We start from the raw sequence: 12,257 nt of genomic DNA on the forward strand, positions 1-12,257 counted from the left end.
TGAATGACGCCAGAGAATGGGATAATGCAAACATCAACCAGGGAGCTAAGAAAGCTTGAGTTGGTATAATGAAAAGAGTGTTCTGTTGACCTAATCAATTGATTCCTTCTATTAACCATTATTTTGGGTCCTTACTTTATGCCAGGAACTCTGCTAGGCATGGAGAATATGAAGAAGTATCAGGCCCCTTAAAGAATTCATAATTTAGGAAAGGGAATGTGTAAGATGAATAATGTAACGATGTCTGATAGGGGATGAGCAACTTAGCATAAAGGGAGGAGGGGGATGATGAACATGGAGAGCTTTATTCATTTATTCAGCAATATTTGTTGAGTGCCTATTGCGATCCCAGGACCTATTCAAGGCACTGGGCTATAGCAGTGAGAATAAGACAGGTTAGGGTTTTTGTTTCTTTGTTTGTTTCTCTCATGAAGCTTACACTGTAGAGGAGGGTGACAGGCACAATGCAACAAGATGCTTGACTTGCATCTTCTTACTGGCATTTCAGCATGAGAAAAGAGGAAGTTCAAAGAGGAGAGAGCTTGAGGCAGCAGGGCCAGGTGGAGAGACTCAGAACTTGGTGAAACTCAGCAATCAGTTGAGAGTTTCGTTCCAAGTACAGAACCTAATTCAAACTGGCTTAATCAAAAAGGAAACGTCTGGCTCATGGAATTTAGTAATCTAGAGAGGAGCTGGCTTTGGGCTCAGCTTGAGGTAAAAGTTTAGAGGGTATCAGAGAGACCTTGTGTCTCTCCACCTCTTCATCTCAGCTCTGATCTGGCCCATAGCGGCCTCATTCTTGAGACAACTATGGATACCTCCTACTTCATGTCCTTAGCTCCAGGAGCTCTGGTGGAGAAGAGAGAATCTTACTTCTCTCTTGATGGTATAAACAAGTCTTTTCCAGCACATGGCTCTGAGAGTTCACACACCCAGCTCTTACATGGAATGGGATGCTCTAATGGGCCAGTCCTGAGTCACAAGCCTTCTGCTGGAGCCAAGAGTATCTCTCCAGGAGAAAATCCGTGCTGTACCCAAAGAAGAGTGAATGCGTGGGAGTCACCAAAAAGTCATCCCCAGCATAACAGTTCCCTGGGTGTCAGGCTGTGTGTCAGAATAGAATATAACGGGTACAGCCAAGGTTAAAAGGCAGATGAGTGCGACCCAAGGAAAGACCAGTGCATGATTAGAGGCTGCTAGCTGGGCAAACACACATCAGCCTCCTCGGTTCTCCTGCATTCGGTTCTCTTACAGTAAGAGAGTAGAGAGAGTGTGCATGAGATCCAGCTGGCAGTGCATTGCTCCTAGGGCCATCGATCCACGCTGCAGCAAAAGCGGGTGATGCGGCTGCATGCACCCTACTCTGTAGAGAATAGAAGGACCTCTCCCCTTACCCCATGGGGGTCTGAATTGCAGAAAAGGGGTGGCGAGGGACAGGTGAGGGGACATTCCTGAGGGCCATCCATGCATGCGTCTAAGCAGTCTAGGTGCACTCAATGAGTTTGAAATAGAGGAAGATTCCTGCACAAGGTGACAAGCCCAGCACAGGTTATGAGGGCCCCTACCTCTTGGTAAGAAAGAGCTCTAGGCCCAAAGCCCCTTTTTTTTTTTTTTTTTTTTTTTGAGACGGAGTCTCGCTCTGTCGCCCAGGCTGGAGTGCTGTGGCCGGATCTCAGCTCACTGCAAGCTCTGCCTCCCGGGTTCCCGCCATTCTCCTGCCTCAGCCTCCCGAGTAGCTGGGACTACAGGCGCCCGCCACCTCGCCCGGCTAGTTTTTTGTATTTTTTAGTAGAGACGGGGTTTCACCATGTTAGCCAGGATGGTCTCGATCTCCTGACCTCGTGATCCGCCCGTCTCGGCCTCCCAAAGTGCTGGGATTACAGGCTTGAGCCACTGCGCCCGGCCCAAAGCCCATTTTTATGTGGCCAAGCAGAATCACAAGACTGCCCACACTAGACTGCCTTTCCCAATACCAGGCTGCTTTTCCAAGAGTAGAAAGCTTTATGTTGCAAAATAAGGAATTTGGCCATTATTCTATGGGGAATGGTGCAGCACAGCGACATTGGAGAACAGAGTGGTTACATCAAGGAGTCTTAAACCAGGCTACCTGGGGTCGAATCCAAACTCTACTACTTAGTGCCTTGTGACTTTAGGCAAGTTATTTTCCTTCTCTGTGCCTCAGTCTTCTCATCTATGAAACAAAGGTGATAGCAACAAGTCCCAGTGAATAGGTATTTTACAAGGATTAAATGAGATAATATATGCAAAGTGCTTAGAATAGTGACTGATACCTTCAATGTTGCTGTTCTATTGGAGGGAATTTAAGGACCAAATAAAATGACAGACCACAGAACTAGCTGGTGGCAGTTCTGTGGCCTTGGTGAGCCATTGTCTGTGTCTGAGCCTCAGTCTCCTCCTCAACAAAATGAGGAAGTCAAATTAGACACTGAGATCTCCTTGCTCTGATGATCTTCAGCTGTAGTTGCAATGTGGCAATGGACTTGTGTTTGAACTTTAAAATGAGCCTTGGTGCCTTGCTGTGCCCTTTCAAAGGAAGGGGACTGACAGCTCAAAAGGAACCAAAGCTCTTTAAGCAAAAGAGCTCACCTGACTGTCCAGGGTAATCCAGAGAACTCTCATGAAAAGCCGTCTTCCAATGCTGGGAGAAAATGCCCACTTTTTTCTAAGAAATAGATGAGAGCAAAGATGTCTGATGGCTTTTGAGTTTACACAAACCAGGCCCCCTCCCTCCTACAATCTTTTGAACATCTCGAGTCAAATGAATTCTTGATGTCAGCAAAATTTTACATATGTTATGCAAAAGCCATCACTAGAAACACAGAGAAAAAGACATAAATAATGCAAATTGAGCATCCATCTTAGCCCTGGCCAGATGAAGTGGGGGTGGGGGCTGCAATTAGCAAGTTGGGGCCCAACAATGTCCATTGTGCTGCACAATCTATAGGAGGAATCTTGTTAGACCTGCACATTTGCAAGGCAGAAATATCGTGCTTCATGAAAGGGAAGACAAATACAAATTGTGAGGGACTGTGAAACAAGGTAGGAGGAGAGATAAACAGAGACGTAGAGAACGGCCAGAGAGAGGATGCACTCACAAAAGATGGGAGACAATGGAAGCCCTGCCCTTGAAATCCCTGCCATGGCATCTTGATCAAGCTGTTGATTCTATTTGAGCCTAAATTACAAAGGATTGTGAATTATACATGGAAATTGTCCGGGTGCGTCCCTTAGCAGATGGGAAAACTGTGGTGGCAAATGAAATTAGCAGGCTGTCTCGTGGAACGAGCTCCTGCGCCTGTTCAGAGTCTACATGCGGTACAAATGCCGGGATCATCAGGAACAAAATAGCCATTAAACAACAACAACAACAACAAAAACACCCTTTTTATTTTCTCAAGATTTAAGAAACCGATTCCCTTTTTCCAAGAAATTGCCAACTGGTTTTAATTCTTGGAGATTTGGCGAGGAGTGGGCGTGAGAGGAGGCCGGGAGACTTCTCCTCCGCTTCCTCACTGCCCACCCTGGTCACCCTGAATTTCGTGATCATCTCCAGCGAGTTCAGTACTGGGCACAGAGGCAAGAGCAGAAAGGAACAGAAAGTCAGCTGTCGCAGGAGTGAAGCCTGCTCCTCTCCTTCAGTGGGCAATGCTGGCCAAAATTAGTGGTTTCTGCGGAAATCACAGTGTGAAACTACACTTCCTTAGAGAGTTCCAATTGAGGAACAGGCAATGAGCTCAGGGAGCTCCCAGCAGCCAGCACAGCAAAAACCTAAAGAGAATGACACTCACCAAACAGCATGGGGAGGCAGATGGGGAACTCTCAGCAATCACCTATCGCGGATCAGTAGCCTTCTGCTCGGCTGTCTAGGGTTTCCACGAAGTCTGGACTTCTTTGGACACAGTTTCACTAGACTTACATCCTAGAGCAAGTTAAAACCCAGCAGATAGAAATTCAACATCATCATAATTATTAAAATAAACATAATAATGATAACAACTCTAATTGCGATCATCAATACACAGGCACGATGAGAGCTATTACTTTCTTAATGCTTACTATGTGCGCAATACTATGCTGAGTACTTTATATGCATTTTCTTATTTAATTCTCAAGACTTTGAGGTGGATGTCATTGTTAGTTCCATATAAAAAGTGATGAAACTGTGGTGCAAAGAAGAGAAATGTCTTTTAAATGTTATTGTGGTAGATGAATTGCAAGGTGGCCATCATTCTTCATTATTCCTGGCATCCACACTCTGCAATGTGACTTCACAGCTTTTGACTGTTCTTATGGCTTCCGTTTGGACAATGGAACGAGGCTTTGCTAGTTCTGAGCCTAGGTCTCAAGAGATCTCCTACTCTTCTGCTTTTTCTCTTGGAAACTGCTGGGCTGCCAGGTGTATAAGCCTGGACTAGCCTGTTGGAGGATGAGAGACCACATGGAGCCAATAAGCCATTTTAGCAGAGACCGTCCTAAACCAGCCAGCCTCCTGAAGACATATGAGAGAGTCCAGATGAACTCAGATGAGCCTGGCCCAGATTGGAAGAACCATCAAACTGATTGCTGACCCGTGAGCAATAATGGACAGTTGTTTTAAGCTACCAAAGTTTGGGGTGCTTGTTACACAGTAATAAATAACTGAAACAATGGCCCAGGTAATACTATTACTCTAAATTGGGTTTCCTTACTCCAAAGCCCTTTGCCTTTAACCTCTAGTCACTAGTGACACACTCCCATGCGCTCCACCTTGTTTACCAACACCATCTACTCTAATTTGGTGTAGATTCTGGTAGGTTCTGGTAGGTTCTCTTTCCAGTAGGTTCTGGTAACATCAATTACTGTTTGCCTATGATATTCATTTGCTAGCAGAACCCCATGAGACTTGGAGAGAGATCCCTATTCCAACCCTAAGGGCAAATCTTGATTTTAAAAGCCAGCAATGGTGGCTGCAATCCCTTCAAGGACCATTAATCAGAGGTGAATATGAGACCCCTTTCTGACTATGAGATAGGCCCATGCACCAACTGGGGACATCTGGGAAAGGTTTCCTCTTTCTAAGGACAGAAATGCCAGAAAATACAGCTTTTTAGATTTTGTATGCTGCCCACCATCTTGCAACAATAAGGGGCCCTGACTGAGGCTGAAGCTAAGCTGAGACGGGCACAGCGCTGACATGGGAGAAACATGGAACCCTGATGAGATCACTGGGAAAGAGGTCGAATCAAGCCTGGGATCCACACTACTCTTCTTTTGAACTTTCCCTTCTGTTGAGTCATTTGAATCTTTCTGTTTTTTAACTTGCAGACAAAAGCATCCTAAGTGTTAGAGTTCCCGTCATCACTTAAAAGGAACCCAGTAACTTGCTTGTCCTTTATTTTCTCAAAACCAAAGTACACACAGAAGCTTATTCCCTGGAGGCAGGCCCCAATTTCTGGGAGCCCCGTGCTTAAGACGTGTCTTGGTGCCTTTTGGTTGACTTCGGCAGTAAGCACCTGCCTCGAGCCTCAGAGCAGGATGACTGCAGGATGGGAGTAAAGGGCGAGGACTTTTGAGAAGTGTTGGGACCATGATTGAAATGTGGTCAGAGATCCAAGGAAGCAAAAATGTTCTAGCAGTGTGTGTTCTCAGAGGCAATCTCCCTTTTGGTTGGTCCCAACTTTTTCTCCCCATTCCCCAGGAAGCATGTGATATAGTGTCTTTAGTCAGGGGTGACACTCAAAATATTTAAGTACTGTTATGGCACAGATATGGACGAATTAAAAAAGATGGCTACTGTGGTGCTGGAGAGGGGCTTAGAGGCTGCAGTTTTTGGGTCATGGGCAAGTGGGCACATAGTTGGAGGGGAGTGATCCTGGAGAAGGGGTCAGGGCAGAAAGGGTAGAAGATGGATGCAGGGGGCAGGTGAATGGACGGATCCTGGGCAGTCAGGAGGGCATTTACCAACCAGTGTGGACTTATTTTCCAAAATATAACACAAATGTTAACAACGTATTCAGCCACATTGGGGCATACCAGGCAGGAATCTATTAGAATGCATACCATATTCTCTGTTTGTCTGTTCTGCCAGCCTGTGTACCCAGGCTGGGGGCACTGTGATGCTGACATATTAACGCGTCTCTAGCACTTAGCCCTATCTGCAGCATACAAGCCACCCCAGCACAGCTGCATTTACTTTTTAATAAATTGAATTGAACAGAATTGACAATATAAACATTGAGACCCACGCATGTTGTCTAGTCCAGATTCCGAATATGGAGGAATCTGACTGGTCTTGCCATTTCCCTTTGAAACAATTTTTTTTTGGAGCGGGGTTATGGAGAGGTAAGGTGACTTCTGACATTCTGACCTCTTTCACCCTGAGATATCACAAGATTAAACTGTCTAATTGGGAAGAGCAGATGGTGAAGGGAACTGGGGGAGAGCAGCCCCTGGCCCGCCTCCATCACCCTCCATGATCCAACACTTCCCATTTGACTGAGAAAAGAACATAAAACCCTGCCCCTCGCAACTCTTGCCCTGGGAAACTCCTAAAAACAAGTCAGGAGTCCAGGACTTGGACACTGTGGAGATCTTGAAAGTATCTCTGTGTACTGTTCATCTTCCTTTCCCTTAACACCAAGCAGTGTCTTATCCATGGCAGGGACTCTGGAACCATCTGCCGAGAGCTCAAGTGAGTGAATGAATGAATGAATGAATGAATGAATGGGGTGCCCTCCCTTGAAAGCAGTTTTGGTCTAGAGAACGTGAAATAAACTTTGGAGTCATATTAATTTGGGTTCAAATCCAGGTTTTGTCATTTACTGGCTATTGACTTTGGTCAAACTCCTTAACTTCTGTAAATGTGTTTCTCAAATGCAAATAGACATAATAAAATCAATGTCAAGGGCTCACAATGTCTGAAAGTGCTTAGTATTACATCTTTAAATGCTCAATAAATTGCAACTACTTTTCTCTTTACTTTCTTCTTCTTTATTTCGTCTTTTGGGTTTTAACATCATTATTAGTAGTATTAAACTCACTATCCAGAGATATTCTTCACATGTGTTAGAACAGCCTAGCTTGAGTTTCTTCATGTGAATGATGTCCTGATAAGTCATCATATAAATGGTATTTCTGAACAAAGTCTTTGTTGTTCATTTATAGCCATTGAATGTGCATAAGCTAAGGAAAAAGACCTACTTGAAACAAGCCTTGTAAAGAATGTAATGTTTAGATACAATGGGCACCTCCTTTCACTTATCTTCTCCCTCATAATTTTTATTGAGCCCTTACAGTGTGCCAAGCCCAGTGCAAAGCTCTTTATGATCCTATGTTTTTCCTAATCTCTAAAACAGCCAGGAAGTCAATACTGAGGCAATCTTCTTTTACTAATGAGAAAACTGAGGCTCAGAGATGTTAAAAGATTAGGCTAAGAGAATACAAACAGCAGAACCAGTATCACAAATGTTATGGTGGTCTCCCCAGTATCCATTTCTTCTTCCCCAGGTGCACTTCTGGCTTTGGTGTAAGTAGCTCCATCCTCAACTCCATTGAGTGACTCTAATTGATTTAAAACAACTGCGGTAATGCTATTTCTTTTGGACAGTGGTTTTATTGGATAGCTCAGATAAACCAGACCTCAGCTAATCAGTGCAGGACATGCCCCTAGTCAATCCGATTGGCGGTGTGACAACTGGCAGAGAGCAGTTGTCCCTCTCTTTTTCCTGCTGGCCCCTAATGAAAACGCAGTTAGCCTCACTTGCTGCTGGAGCCAGCCTGAAGCCTTGAGAGGAACTGGGGAATCAGTCTGAGGATGGCGCTGAAACAGTAGAGTAGAGAGAAAAGGAGCTGCTGGTGACATTGAGCTGCTGAACAACCAATCTGGAAGCGTTCTCTGCCTCTGCTCCAATATCATCTACTGACTTTTGGTGTTAAACCAGTTTCACTCATTTTTTCTGTTACTTGCGATCAAAATCATTTTAAATGACACCATAAGATTCAAACCCAGGTTTATCTGACCCCAGTGGGAAAACTCATGTCCTACTGCTTTCCACTATCCTAGCTGATGGCCTTAAAACTCATACCTTTATCAGCAGGCAGTGGCACCACTGCCGTGAGTCAGCCAGTCTGCAGCGGTTTTGGGGCAGTTTGTTCTCTGGCTGGAAGAATGGAGTTCAAGAGGTAACTGGTGGACATTTAAGGGCACTCTTTCAAACTGGTGACTGGAGATCATTAGAACAAGCTGAAGGCTATTTCTAGATATAAAGTAATGAAAACCTCTTCTTGGGATCAATCCAGCCAAGGAAGGCTGTGGAGCAGGGCAGATTTCAGTGAGGACCAGAGAAGTAAGCAGACAGCTGCGACAGCTGCTTATCAGGTCTTGATGTATTGAACATGTAAAAATGCTGAACTCCTCTGACTGCAATCTAATTTGTACAAGTGCTTAGAAAGAACACTGAATTTATCAGAGCTTGAAGTGCAAAATATTAAAAAATAAATCACTGCTAGTAAAATTGTAGAGCTATCAGGAGATCCATTAGAAAAGACAGTTAGCAAAGTCTATTTGAAGCACATTCATCAAGCTTTAAAATCATAGAGAAGCCCTCATTCACATGGGCATCCTTCTAGCCAGCTCAAGAGGACCCTACAATTGAAGGCAGAGAACAGCTGAATCCTCATAACTAGGGATCAGATCATTGGGAATTTTAATAAAAGTGTTTAAAGATATAAAAGAAAATGCCAGCCCAAATTGCTGAGATCAGGAGATGATTTCTAACCTTCCTTTTCCTGGTCCCTGCCTTGCCATGTACACTGTGGCCAGGGTTGCTTTTGTTCTCCACCTGCAAACTTAGTCATGCCCAAGACCAGGCTCTAAGTCAGTTTCCCAGACCTGGGGTTTAGGTGACTTGTGGCAATTGAGAATTTTCTGTATTGGGTTTCAACCCATCTTGACTACCTGTAATTGAGGGATCCATGTTGACCTCACTGGGAAGCATCCAACCTTCTTGCTTACCCAGTTCAATCCTCAAGCGGGAGTGGGCATCCTAATTCTGACTGGTCAGTTTCTCTGTTCAGACCTCCAACCTCAAAGGAGCCTAAGTTCCTTGGACTCTGGGCTGCACCCTGTTCCCCAAATGATGTGTAGTGTTACACTTGAGGCCAGTTTTTTCAGTTCTGTCCCTTTCCCCTGGGCCTCCTGAGGAAGTGGGTGCCAGGTCAAGGTCTGGCCCATTCTTCCTCCCACCTGCCCCATAGAATACGAGAAAGAATGAACCTGACTCATTTGTATGTTAACCATTTATTTGTTTGTTTTTTAATAATGAGACAGTATAGCATGATGGTTTAGGAAGCAGTGCTTCTCCAACTATGCATGGTGAATGACCAATGTTTTATGTTTTCAACCTACCATAGAACGCAATGTGGGCTCCAGCAGCACCTTGCCCCACATGTGCCTCATGATGCGAAAGAGACAGTTCTGAACTCATCTATATCCTATTTAATGAGGTGTGCCCACTGATCATGCACTGGGAAGCCATAAAAGTGTCAAATTATAAAATATTCCATATGTATACTTTCTATTTCCATGCTTGCCTTGTTGCAGATCAGTAACAATTAGTTCACATCTGCACATGGCACTCTGAGTAACATTTGTTTAGATCAATGGTTCTCGAAGTGTGGGCCCTAGACCAGTACATCACCTGGAAACTTGTTAGAAATGCAAACTCTCAGTCCCCAGCCAAGACCTAAGAAATCAAGAACTCAGGAGATGAGGCCCGGCCATGGGGACTTTTATTAGTCTTCCAGGTGATTGTGAGGGTGTACGCCAGGTTGGAGAACCACTGCTCCTGCAGCTGAGCAGGGCAAAGGCCTGATGACAACAGGGGTGTTACGAGATTTCTTCTGTTAGAGCGTTAAGTACCAGTCAAAGGAAATAATCATGTCAGTACTGACCTACTGAACTCAATTTTTAAAACTTTGGGTTGCATTTTCCTTAAAGCCAATGAGTAGTGCATTCCACAGAAATTTACCTAAGTCCTCATTTTAACCAAGTCCACAATTCAGGTGTTCAAAGTTAATATTTAAGAAATTTAAGGCCAGGTGTGGTGGCTCATGCCGTAATCCCAGCACTTTGGGAGGCCAAGGTGGGCAGATCACCTGAGGCCAGGGGTTCGAGGCCAGGCTGGCCAACATGGTGAAACTCCGTCTCTACTAAAAATACAAAAATTAGCTGGGCATAGTGGCACATGCCTGTAGTTCCAGCTGCTTGGGAGGCTGAGGGAGGAGAATCACTTGAACCTGAAAGGGGGAGGCTGCAGTGAGCCGAGACCGTGCCACTGCACTCCAGCCTGGGTGACAGAGTGATACCTTGTCTCAAAAAAAAAAAAGTAAAAAGTGTGAGTGACCATTTTATAACTTCTCCTTAACCCATTCCTATCTTTTGCATTATTTTTAAGCAATGCTTCAATAGCATGTGAGCAGAGACACTCAGAAGGAAGGAATACCAAGGGAGGGAAGATGAGGCTCGTTGAAGGCAAAGACACCAGTACCCTGATATGCTTTGAGTCCATGTCCCTGGCAAGATCTCATGTCGAATTGTAATCCTCAGTGTTGGAGGAGAGGCCTGATGGGAGGTGATTGGATCAAGAGGTAGATTACCCCCTTGCTGTTCTCGTGATAGTGAGTTCCCATGAGATCTGGATCTTTAAAAGTGTGTAGCACCTTCTTGCCTCTCTTCTTCCTCCTGCTCAGGCCATGTAAGATGTGCCTGCTTCCCCTTTGCCTTCCACCATGATTGTAAGTTTCCTGAGGTTTTCCCATCCATGCCTCCTGTACAGCCTGTGGAACCATGAACCAATTAAACCTCTTTTCTTTACAAATTACCCAGTCTCAGGCATTTCTTTATAGCAATGTGGGAACAGACTAACACACACCCCATCTCTGTGTCCCCAATAATTGGTTGATCATAGATACTCAGTACATCTTAATGGAACAAATGAATAAATGAAAGAACAAATAGAAGCCTGGAATTGGATGAGTTAGAACACTTTGGGAAAGAACTTTCTGATTAACTGAACTTTCTGGTTCATTGACAAATACTTTTTGCTCTGGTTTCTATTTGTAAAACACTTTCTTAATAAAGTACATTTTGTTTTTCATCTAGCTTGAGTGACTTTCTATTAATTGCAACCCAGTGGTCACTTGATTAAAAGATAGTCCTTGTTCAAGTGTGAGGCATCCAAGCTACATCTGTCCTAAAGGAGACTGTCCAAGTTTCCCATGTTGCATAACACAGCAAAACTGAGAGTATCATTTGTGAAAATTTTCTTATTGAAAATGAATTTATTGGAAACCACCTGCAGAGAAAAGCAAATAAAAAAATTATAGCTCATAAAGCATGACAAGTATATGCTGTTATTATTTTAGACCAAATGTAATTATTTTTATTGTTGATACTTAAATTAAACACACCTGCATTTGACATTACCATGAGGATAATCAGTAAAGTAGTTTAATATCAAGCTTAGAGTTGTTCAGGAAGGATTTGCCAAAAATACAAGGAAAATCATAATTTTTTTAAAATGAGAGGAAAGTAAAAGACATCTACCAACTGGTTTGCATACTCAGGGCCAAGCAGCTAGAATGATAGATTCACAGAAGTTGACTGAGTCTGGCTAAAACTTTGTTGGCACAATGCTGAAACAACCCATTGATTTGCTCTGTTCAATCCCAAATTGATTGAATTGGTTAGTCAGTTGGAGTTCCTTGGAAATCTGTCTGTAACCTGTTTGTCTTGAATACGAAGGCCTGTGTCTTTTAGGAATAGCCTCAGCCACACAGCATCCCTACTTAATGGGGAACAAAAGTACTATGGTTACGTAAATGCAAAGAGACCTAGGGGTACCGACAAGAAGTTCCAGTATCTGGCTCAGAATCTCCTTTATGATTCAGGCAAGCTCATTCTTATAGAGAGTCTGACACTCCTGGGTTCTTAGAAAAGGGGGAAGTGAATCTTATGAGAGAGGGAGAGAGAGAGAGAGAGAGAAGAAAGTGATGATGTTATTAAAACAAAAATTTTAAGGTATGAACTCAGGAAGATCTGAGTTTAAATCCTGACTCTACCTCTTTGGTCATAGGATGACTGTCTGTAAAACAGGGATAATAATAAATCTACCTCATAGGCATTTTTTAAGGATTAAATAAGATCGTGCTCATTGAGCACTTACTATCACGCCTAGTGTTTAATTAATATTAGCTGT

This window comes from Theropithecus gelada, chromosome 3 (assembly GCF_003255815.1).
Source record: "Theropithecus gelada isolate Dixy chromosome 3, Tgel_1.0, whole genome shotgun sequence".
In the NCBI taxonomy this organism is placed as follows: domain Eukaryota; kingdom Metazoa; phylum Chordata; class Mammalia; order Primates; family Cercopithecidae; genus Theropithecus; species Theropithecus gelada.